Genomic DNA, 11,674 nt, shown 5'->3' on the forward strand with positions numbered 1-11,674 from the left:
GCGGAAATACAATATTCGACTTGTGTGGAATATTCTCGATAATTCTAGGGATGTTGTATCGACTATAAAAGCGTTGCAGAGATGGCAGGCAGTCAGTTAGTAATCGCAACTACTCGAAGCGAAACAGCAAACGGATCACCCGAAGCGAAGCGGAAGAAGCAAATTGAGAATTTTAAAGTGTTTGTAGAGTGTTCTAAGTGCTAATGCAGTGTTAATATGTACTTTGGTGGAACTTTTTATTTATCCCGAACCCCAGCGCGTAACAATATTAACATTAATCAAATCCAAAATAAAGACCTTCCCTTAACACGTTGACTGCCGTGTAGGTCGCCGGTGCCCTACGTGGCGCACTGAAGTAATTATGTCGATTTCTCTCTTCGATCTTTTTACTAACAGACCGTAATATCTAGGAAAGACGAATCTGAAGATATTGAGGATGAATTTATTTCTAAGAGACCTAAAAGACTAAAACATACATTAACAAACAAAATAAGTTTTTTTTATTGCTTAGATGGGTGGAGGAGCTCACAGTCCACCTCACCTCAGTGGGCTGTGTCTGAGGGTTAATTTACTCGTTGAGCCCTTCGTCGCAAGCGACGGGTTCGACGAGAACGATGACCGATGCTTGAAAATTTTGCAGAATTCGGTGTTTTAGCACCGTTTTGCAAATATAAGCATCGAATTCGCTATGGTTTTGCGACGTGTTCCCCGAACGCGGTGGCCCGGCGCAATATTTCCGCTACCACTCGCAGATTGCATTTCATGACATTTCATATATCATTTTCGTTTCACTGACGCTACTCGGGATTCCGTAATTTGTTGTCAAAGGATAGTTCCGGAAAAGATTTTATGTAACCATGCTATATATCACTGCGTAGATAAGCAGCGGCTTGGCTCTGCCCCTGGCATTACTGAAGTCCATGGGCGACGGTAACCACTCACCATCAGGTAGGTCGTGTGCTCGTCTGCCTTCACGACCTATAAAAAAATACGAAAACCTTTTGTGCAAAACTAATCGAAAAAAAAATTCTAAGTCCACGAATGAAAATTTCAGTTTTAATTCATAAATAAATTCATAGATGAATATTAAATAACCATGGTAATATTTTTATTTAATTAACAATATTCGGACGGTTTAGTTTCGCCATTAAAATCAGACGACTGATGACGAAATCTATAAAGTATTTGAAACGTCGGAAATAATAATATAATGACAATCAAACAACGGGAGATTAAACCGCAAGAGTTTTTATTGTGTCTACGAAAGAATATACAATACTATATTATTATTTATTACAATAAACATGAAAAAGGTCTTTCTTATTTAGCTATTACTCTGGAATTCGCATTTACTTATAGTACAGAGTAAGTACATCATGGTAGTCAGTAATTTCATAGCTTTAATAATATAAAAGAAAATTAATATAAAAGAAAGTCGTGTTAGTTACACTATTTATAACTCAAGAACGGCTAAACTGATCTGGCTGAAAATTGGTAGGGAGGTAGCTTAGAATCAGGAGAAGGACATAGGATACTTTTTATCGCGTTCCCGTGGGACGTGACATAAAACGTGGTATAACAAAACGCAACTGATATGGAATAACAAAACGCAACTGACAGCTAAACGTTCTATGGTTAAATAAAGTAAAATTTTGAAGTTGACCGGTTGATGTGTTTGAAACAAACCGTGTGGCGGAACAAAGTTCGCCGGGTCCGCTAGTTATTTATAAATTACAACATAATTTCTTTCCCTGTAAATATAAACTCATCATTGTTAATTACTAACTGTGGAAGACGATGACACAGAGAACGGTAATACGAGCGAAATGAGTAATAAAAATATATTTTTCTTAAAGCGCTTCCTCGATAGATCGCTTGAGGAATAACTTTACCTATTCTTCTATTCACTTTATCTATTCACAAGGAACATCTTATTGTTTCATCATCATCATCAAGAAACATGTGTATATGTATGTAAGTATGTGTATATTTATGTATATTTCAATCGATAGGTATATCGCCTGTAATTTGTTTCCTAGTGATTCTTGTCCTCCTAATTGTTGTTTGGAAGTGATGGGTCTAAAGCATACTCTCTCTTTCTTTCTCTCATGTTTGACTCTGGAGATAAAAATAGTTTGATATAAACAAACACTAGATAAACACACTAGAAAAAAATACTTTTTGATAACGCCATCTTGTTGTGTCTTTGAAGCGGTTAATTGCCCTCAATTAAGAAAAATAGTATTATTATTCGCCAATAGATGTCGGATTGAAAACACGAATAAAACAACATTTTCTGAAAATAAATCGTAGCCTGACGATTTATCGCCCCCGAATTCCCCTGTATACTAAATTTTATGAAAATCGTTGGAGCCGTTTCCGAGATTCAGATTATATATATATTAATATACCAGAATTGCTCGTTTAAAGGTATAAGATAAAGATATAAGATAATATCGACGCTTGAAAGGCAAACGTAACTAAGCGACAATGCGTGAACTTTACAGTAGACTAATTTAAAGTTGAAATAACTGAAAACAAAATTTATTTTAACGAATCTAGCTGTAGTAGAATCTAGCTAGTAGCTGTAGGATTGAAATGATTTTAATAAACCTAGAAATATATGTTTTTTGCGCATCGAATATGGTTATTGCCTATCATTTATGTACAAATCAGTTATTGTCGCTGAGTCACGTTTGCCTTTCAAGCGTCGATATGTACTAAAATTACAGCTACACTCAAGTTCAGCTAATCATTCAACACACTTTACATTAATTGATTAATTACGTTGCTCCAATCAAAGAGAGTCGCCACACGAAACGCAATAAGCAATTGAAATTGAACGAATTATTACAGTAATAAACGTCACTGAAATTGTTCATGAAACTCAATTAGTCTTTCTTGTTTTTCTCGTATTTCCCGTTTGGAAAACGAAATGATTTTAAAAGGTGAGCTGGAATTAAGCGCTTTGTTTTATGTTTTTATTTTTCATTTTATTTTTATGTGAGAATTGTTTGTATAAACGTTTTTTTCACTTCGTAGCGTATAATTAAATTGATATTTAATTACTCAATACAAATATATTTTAACTCGTGGATCAAATGAATGAGGTCATGGACATTACAACATAAATTACTTACTTTTACTGGTGGTAGGACCTCTTGTGAGTCCGCGCGGTTGGGTACCACCACCCTGCCTATTTTTGCCGTGAAGCAGTAATGCGTTTCGGTTTGAAGGGTGGGACAGCCGTTGTAACTATACTTGAGACCTTAGAACTTATATCTCAAGATGGGTGGCGCATTTACTTTGTGGATGTCTATGGGCTCTAGTAACCACTTAACACCAGGTGGGCTGTGAGCTCGTCCACCCACCTAAGCAATAAAAAAATAAAAAACATAAATTTCGCCACCCACCTTGAGATACGAGTTCTAAGGTCTCAGTTTTTACAGTACAAGGGCTGCCCACCCTTCAAACCGAAAGGCATTACTGCTTCACGCAGAAGCAGGCAGGGTGGTGGTACCCACCCGTGCGGACTCACAAGACGTCCTACCACCAGTATCAAACTACGTGTGTTTTTATGAAAATATTAAAAGAATCAACTACAGACATATTTAAATCTAAGTACATTACTTTTACGGTTCATTCTCGGATTAAAACATTTTAATTTTATACTTTCCGACATTTCGAATAATTTACAGTTTCCTTCGTCTCGGCTACAGGGTGTTCCCGTTTAAAATCATTTTTAATTTTTATCTTACGACACGTGGAAAACTGATAAAAATCTTATCACTAAAACCTAGTATTTTTCGATTTGCCTATGATCCCTTTAACGGGTTGCATTTCATTGACATATTCAGCTCTACATATCTTCGCACTGCTGCATCTGAGCACGCAATGGAAGACAACGGACGACCTACCGATCCTTGGAGAATTGGGCTGTGGTAGCTGCGAAAGGGTTTACGCGCCTGTCTGCGCCAGCGACGGGCAGACCTACGTTAACGAATGCCGTATGAACTGTAAGAACTCTTTAAGGGATCCCAAAGAGAGAGTGTTCGTGAAAAGGTGGGTCGTAAAATCAAATGCTATACCCAATTTTGGAGTTTAATCTCGCGTTTTTTTTTTGTTATTATTATATTGGTATGTGGGGAGATATACAAAAAAGGGAAGATCTTCTCCACCGAGCAGGTGATATTACTTGGTAGACCGACGGTTCGAATGTTGTTGGTCGGAACTTTTATATGCAAGCTTATCTTGATGTCGTAAGCTGTTGGCTAATGTGTAAAAAGGCATCTGTCAAAGACCTGCCTATTTCTGCCGTGAGGCAGTAATGCGTTTCGATTTGAAGAGTGGGCCACTCGTTGTAACTGTGCTGAGACTTTAGAACTCAAATCTCAAAGTGGATGGCGGCATTTACGTTGTAGATATCTATGAGCTCCGGTAATCACTTAATATCAGGTGGGCTGTGAGCACGCACACCCATCTAAGCAAAAAAACACAACGAGGGATACTTTAAAATTACTTTAACCACAAGAAAAATTCAGGTTTAATGCACTCTTAATTAAAACTACAAATAAATTTTATTTTACCATCTATTTAAGAGTTTTAAAACTATGAGATAATTGTACAATTAAAGAGCAGATCCAAGAAAATATTTTCTACATTTTGACTTGAAAACACAGAACAAAACTTCACAGTAGTAATTGCCAGTTAACAAGCAATTCCAGACTAATCTAGACAAACAACTCATTATCGGTACGAAATTATATTTTTCGCGTGTGTATATTAAAGGTACTTAATTAAAACGTATAAATATTATTTTCAGATACGGTCGCTGCGTACTGCAAAGCAGACGATTCGTTCGTCTAAGAAATAAGAAATACAAATAAAATGATCCTGCATTGAATTAAATATAATTAGTCTTAAAATATAAGCCATCTGATCATAAATATAAATGTAATATAAATATAAATATTTACTAACAATTACGCCACATTAACTGGTCCCGTACTAAGTTCGTAAAGAACTTGTATTACAGGTACCAGATAACGGAAATAAATGTAAGATTTTTATCATATATTTAATAAGCATCCATAACCCTGGAAAAGACATTTCTATATTTATCATACAAATATCTTCCCTTGGCGGGATTCGAACCCGCGACCCCCTTGTGTAGTGACCATGTCACTTACCACTACACCAGACGGCCGTTCAATACATGTAATGGACCATTCGATAAGCAAATTAACGCTGAAAGCCATAAGCCTTCATCTTTAGTTGTTCCTCTTCCTCCAGCCCGGTCTTGACCATGGATGGAGCCATGATTTTCGCTCTCACAATGCTGTGCCTTGTCGTCATGTCTTCGGTTACTGCGAGAATACCGTGGACGGTGAAATCGATAGCGGTGCATAACTAGTCAAACCAAGGCATCACACTTTCCGCTTTGTTACTAGATGCAAAAATCAAGAAGCGTATTTAATATTTTCCTTCTTGATCATTTTGGGGGCTGCAATGACCAATTTATCCTGAGCATGGCCTGTCTCGGCTTAAGAAAGTTTTCGTGCATTACGATTTTTAAGAGAGACATTAATTTTGAGACCGTTGGTATAACAACCGACTGTACAATTGAGATTTGAACTTAATTCATATGCTTTTTTTTTAATGCCGTTGTAGGTAGACGAGCATACGACCCAACTGATGGCGAATGGTTACCGTCATTCAAGGACTTCAGCAATGCCAAGGGCAGAGCCAAGCCACTGCCTACCGTTAAGTACTCTCCACAAGACTCGTTTGAAGAAGGAAATGACATAGCGCTCGGGAAACACCGTGGAGGGGAGCTCATTCCAAACCCGGATGGTACATGGCAAAAAGATCTCTGGAAACGCGCTGTGGATGAGTGTAGTGGCTCCAGGTAGTATGGATGAACTCTACTCAGGTGGCGGGCGATGAGATCGTAAAAACATATATCAAGATGGATAGCGGCATTTACGTTTCGATATCAATAGGCTTCGGTAACCACTTGATATCAGATGGGACATGTGCTCGTCCAAACATCTCAGCCACCAAAAAGCAGCAGAATTTAGCCAGAGAAATAAATTCCTCTTGCTGCTCTACGCAGACGGGAGAACAGCTCACCTTATTTTTATTTATTGTTTAGATGGATAGACGACCTCACAGACCACCTGGTGTTAACTGTTTACTGGAGCCCATAGACATCTACAACGTAAATGCGCCACCCACCTTGAGATACGAGTTCTAAGGTCTCAGTATAGCTACAACGGCTGCCCCACCCTTGAAACCGAAACGCATTACTGCTTCACGGCAGAAATAGGCATCGACATCACGTTAGGGGCACAGTCAAGCCGCTGCCTACTGCTGAGGACTCTCAACCCTGGTTTGAAGAAGAACATGTCACAGCCCTCGAGAAACGCCGCGCAAGATAGCTCATTCCCGAGTAGGATGGTGTGTGGTAACAAATCTCTATAAACATACGCTAGTTAAACGAATCTATTCCAATGAGTATGTATTTTAATGTTGTTTTAAAACCTAAACCTATAACCGCTTGGTAATAACAAAATTATACATCATTCATTCAAAAACCATGATCCTTGAATACTTCATCATTTGTTTTTAGATTTAAATATCATATTATTTCAATGGGCGATTCACTACGTGATCGCGAATATATTATGCAAAATTCTGTTCCGGGTCTAAAATATTCGTGTTGACGTTGTGCGTGTGGTAAATATGACGCTATCATAATTTTAATAAGGAACCGATTCACGTTACTGGTGGTAGGACGTCTTGAGAGTCTGCGCGGGTAGGTACCACCGCCCTGCCTATTTCTGCGGTGAAGCAGCAATGCTTTTCGGTTTAAAGGGCGGGGCAGCCGTTGTAATATACTGAGATCTTAGAACTTATATCTCAAGGTGGGTGGCGCATTTACGTTGTAGATGTCTATGGGCTCCAGTAACTACTTAACACAAGGTGGGCTGTGAGCCCGTCCACCCATCTAAGCAATAAAAAAAATGGACGTCACAATGTATGAGGACAATATCAGGGTATAGCTGATGTCTGCGAGACGATGGGTTTGTCAATATATATGATAATATAGCGACGCAAATTTTTTTGAAAGATTTTTCTTCTGTTTACGTGACATTTACACCAAGTCTTATATTCTGTAATAATATGTACGAAAAATGATATAAAGGGAATTTAGATGAAGTCGGTTAATTTGAAACTTTAATTAATAGCGATGAAAATAAATGAAAATAAATGGGATGAAATAAAGTATCTATAAAATGGTTACTAAGATCAGTTGATTTTTTGGAAGAACCCGAGAAGCTACGTCTCTAACGGCTTTATTTCATTTGCCACATTTGTGCACCTTCACAGATGCTAAACAGTTGATAAACCATCGTTACTACATGTTTAAACCTAAAAAAAAACACTAAATTAACAAAATAAAACAATGCACACAACTTCGCTACTCACAATCCCGTAAAAACTCCTAACAATGCTCAGACTACAATATTGGTTTCAAGGTTGTGGCCAAAAGGATGTTAAGAATGCCCTGCAGATGAGCTTAGTAACTTAAAATAGTATACGCTACAATGGTGTTGCGATAGACAATGTGACTGATGGTATTGTTACGCGCTGGGATTCGGGATAAATAAAAAAATCTACCGAATTACAAGTTGAGACTGTACTAGCACTTAGAACACTTAAAACACTTCACAAACACTTTGAAATTCTCAATTCACTTCTTCCGCTTCGCTTCAGGTGATCCGTTTGCTGTTTCGCTTCGAGTAGTTCCGATTACTGACTGACTGTGTGCCATCTCTGCAACGCTTTTATAGCCGATACCGCATCCCTATAGTTGTCAAGAATATTCCACACATTTCTAGTATTGTGTTTCCGCTATCTGACAACAGATGGCGTGGTACTTCTCGAGCATCCTACGTGCTACGAGATCCTTCGATATTCGTTCGACTATTCGGCGATAGATGGCGTTACTCTTAGTGGCGTAACAGTATAATCCTAAACAATTCCTCAGCATGAGCATCTCAATTGCAAATTGTGTTTAAATCTTGTTAAGATTAATTAGATTTTCTTTTCCGTTAAAAATCTACACAAAGTTATTTTGTTAACATCCCTACAGTTAAACTTTAATTCTCAACCGCATCCTCTCATTATGCGCTCGATGTCGGGCTAACTATGTTCCCGGGTTCACGACAGCTAGAGTTAACAGAGCTAAAAAAATACGTACCTTACTAATTGAAGGCTCCGTGCATTGTGCATTCTGTCGACAAATTTCAACGTTTGTTGAAACAATTTCGTTGACTTAAATTTGGTAGGCCGAAAATAAATGGAACATTTTTTAATAAATATATTTTCGTAAGGTTAATCTGGGATATTTAAAAATGGATAAGGTTGTTTTGCAGACCATCCCGGAGCCGTCTGATAGGAGAAGTCGAAGCAATACCTAGTATTGTAATCGACAAGAGTCCTCACCACCTCAAATATGCCATTTCACATTTTGAATTCGAGCACCTCCTTTTTCAAATATAGATAGGAAAATGAATCCTCACGAAAATTCCCCGCGACAAAAAAGCCATTTAACCAGGAAGGTCTTATCAAAATTTTCTTCAAAAACAAATTATGTTGTAGGTTCGCTCGTTATCCAGTAAAAATTTTGTTTTATATCACAATTCTGTTGTTTTATATCACGTTTGACACTTGGAACTTGTGATTTCTATAAACTCCGGTAACAACATCAACATGATGTCGTCACGATGGTTCGTAAGTTTTATCATCTCTCTATGCAAAAAAATGAAGTCTTCATACCTTTAGTCGAACCTCCCATAAAATCAAACTATTCAACCATCATTGTCCCAAAGCTACAAACGCAGCATGGTCCATTACGCTGCACAAATAAATTATCTAATTTTCAGAATAAAAATACAAATAAACCCTTGTGTCAAGGGATGAAAAAATTATGTTAATTGCTATTTATGTAGATGACATTATGCTAGCGACTAATGATGAGGTGTGGTTGCATGATGCTAAGTTTCAGTTATCTAATGAATTTGAAATGAAGGATATGGGCAAAATCAGTACTCGTTTGGGTATCAAATTTTCACGTGATAAGGAGCATAGAGTGCATTTAAAGCAGGATGCGTATATAGGTAAAATGTTAGAGCGTTATGGTATGAGTGATTGATTCTATAGAACATCAGTTGTACATAAGAAGTCAAAATAAAACTTGGTTAGGAATATTGTGTTCTTTTTTTATAATAAGTTCACGGTGGTATATAAAAAAAATCTGTAAGAATTGTGCAAATACGACTTGTCGAAGCTGTATAGAGATCAAGACATCTAATGGCGTCACGAAACGGCCTTTTACACGTGATGTGTTCTTAAAATACATTTGAGTTTCATATCATACAATACATTAGTATTTTTTATCGGATATTTGTTCGCCATTTCTACTATTTTGTAACTGCGATACAGAAAGAAATACAAAAAAAAAACGAACTTGAATACAATGAAAGTTTAATTATTTACAATCTTTTTATTTATTTATATGCCAGCAGCCTCGAGACTGGCTTAACCGTGAATAGTGGACGAGCTTATGGTGCTTAGTCTGAAACTATTCTACTCTCTACTAACATCTACTCCAGCAAGAAGCAGTGATTTACTGAATCTATCACCGCATCCGAATCGTGACTTACTCAGAAGATCCGACGAGAAACTCTGTAGGTTGTGCCTACGAGGCAAAGTCTACTGGATAGAATAGTGCACACTTTCAAATCAAAAATATTTTCCTCAAACCGAAAATCCCAAAGTTGTTTTACCAAAAAAACAAACACATTCGCTTAACCCGAATTCAAGCTTCATTAACCAAGGGCGCTAAGGGTTCGAATGATTTCACAACGAAGGATGCCCTAATTGCCTTTTAATTATGATTTTAACGCAACTTCAGAACCAGCAACCAAAAAGCACAGGTACGCGAATTAATCAAAAAGCCGTTAAAATATAAACGGGCAACCTTTTTCGTTAATTATCTGCATAATTGATGCCTGTTAAAAAACCGTTACAAAAGTTCACAGTTCATGTCTTAGTGTTGACTCAGCGCTTCGGCCAATTTAGCCCTCATTTTAGTTTAGCCGAACCAAAACAAACGATTCGAAGTTTTTCACCACATTTTCCTGGTAAATTAAAGCAGATAGCCGATTTCTATTTTATTAAAACAAATGATAACATTACCTGGTAACTCGTACCGGTTACGTTCGATCAGTCTAACGTACCTATGAGTATATATTTCAGAGACATCGCCAGATAAGATAGAAAAAACCTAGACTAAAGTGCCTATTATACTACTACTAGTGTTATGGCGCTGTGGCCCCGAAGTGGACCTTGGCCTCCGTCAATAAACGCCGCCACTCCTCCCGGCGCTACACAATACCTTGCCGTTACAGCTCATGAAGCATGCGCAGATCGCATTCAACAGCGTCAGACCAGCAGTACTTGGGACTCCTGGCGGTACTGTTACGGGGTTGATCCAGAAGCTCTTTTTAAAAAAGGAAACTGTAACTGGCACTTTGTTTATTTTATAAAAGAAACAGTACAAACGATGTGTGTTTCCGCTACTCAAGCCAAATCTGTTCTGCCGCCTTTAGTAATAAATCGTCTTTATAGAGAGACGATGCATTCAAGAATGCCTTAGTCTGCATTATTGTTTATATTGTGTTGTTATTGAGGGGCATATGTAACAGTACGACCACGTACACCCGTTTCGCAGCCCGCTGCTGCGGTGCGACTTAGAACTGCTGAAAAACTGCGACTTAGAACATATTATGTCGCAAAGTAGGTAGTAGCATTAACGTGGTTGTTGCCTATGGACTCCGGTGACCATTTAACAGTAGGTGTACCGTAAGCTCGTGCACCCAGAATAGCAATTAAAAAAAACTCATACATGAGATAGGCCGTATGCTCTTCTGCCTACAAGAAGAAGAAAATCTCTCTCCATAACTTTAAGTAGCTTTGTGCCTACTGACAAGAACCTTTTATTGCAAGGTATTATTTATTTCTGTAAGCTCCTTATTTGGCGAACAACAAAAAATGAGTACAAACTCTAAGTTGCTAAAGACAACTTTAGCAACTTAGATTAAAACCAGCTAATTGAAGCGTCCGTCAAATAACACAACATGGCTGTCACGATGAATAAGCGACTAAACCGAGATAAAATATAACGTTTGGCCCTAAATGAGGGTAGTTGTAAGAAAAAATGACAGGTTTTATCTGTAATGGAGCTCACGCATTATCTACATTAAGATTGAGGCGCGAACATTTTTCGGGCTTACGCCGTACTTAGTTGTCCGTTGTCATTTTAATGAGCCTTGTACCTTTTTGCACTGTTAATTTGTGTTTATGTGAAAACGGCATTGTTGAATAGAGTCGCAAGGTCGCAAATCGTCTGTGACTTAACTCCGACGCAAAAACGGCTTTCCGGTCTGGAAGGCAACAGTCATACAAACGTCTCAAGATTGGTACCGACATATAATTTAGTATCTAAGGACTCGGTATCAAATAAAGGAAAACTCTGAACTCGACTATCACAAAAAAAATAACGCGTCTTAATTTCCGGGCATCATTTTATTTCATGTGATATTTA

General features: G+C 37.8%; 1 long non-coding RNA gene across 3 annotated transcripts; it reads left to right on the plus strand.

Annotated features, from left to right (window-relative positions):
• The first annotated feature begins 1,533 nt into the window (after positions 1-1,533).
• LOC101744294 (uncharacterized) lies at positions 1,534-4,969 on the plus strand. 3 transcript variants are annotated; one of them, XR_002431667.3, is made up of 4 exons: positions 1,534-1,974; positions 2,733-2,948; positions 3,858-4,062; positions 4,823-4,969. It is a non-coding gene; the product is annotated as an uncharacterized LOC101744294 (long non-coding RNA). The 3 variants fall into 3 exon arrangements; XR_009976953.1 differs by having other exon boundaries at positions 2,857-2,948; XR_002431666.3 differs by having other exon boundaries at positions 1,534-1,812.
• Positions 4,970-11,674: the final 6,705 nt, after the last annotated feature.

Source organism: Bombyx mori, chromosome 28, assembly GCF_030269925.1.
Source record: "Bombyx mori chromosome 28, ASM3026992v2".
NCBI lineage: Eukaryota > Metazoa > Arthropoda > Insecta > Lepidoptera > Bombycidae > Bombyx > Bombyx mori.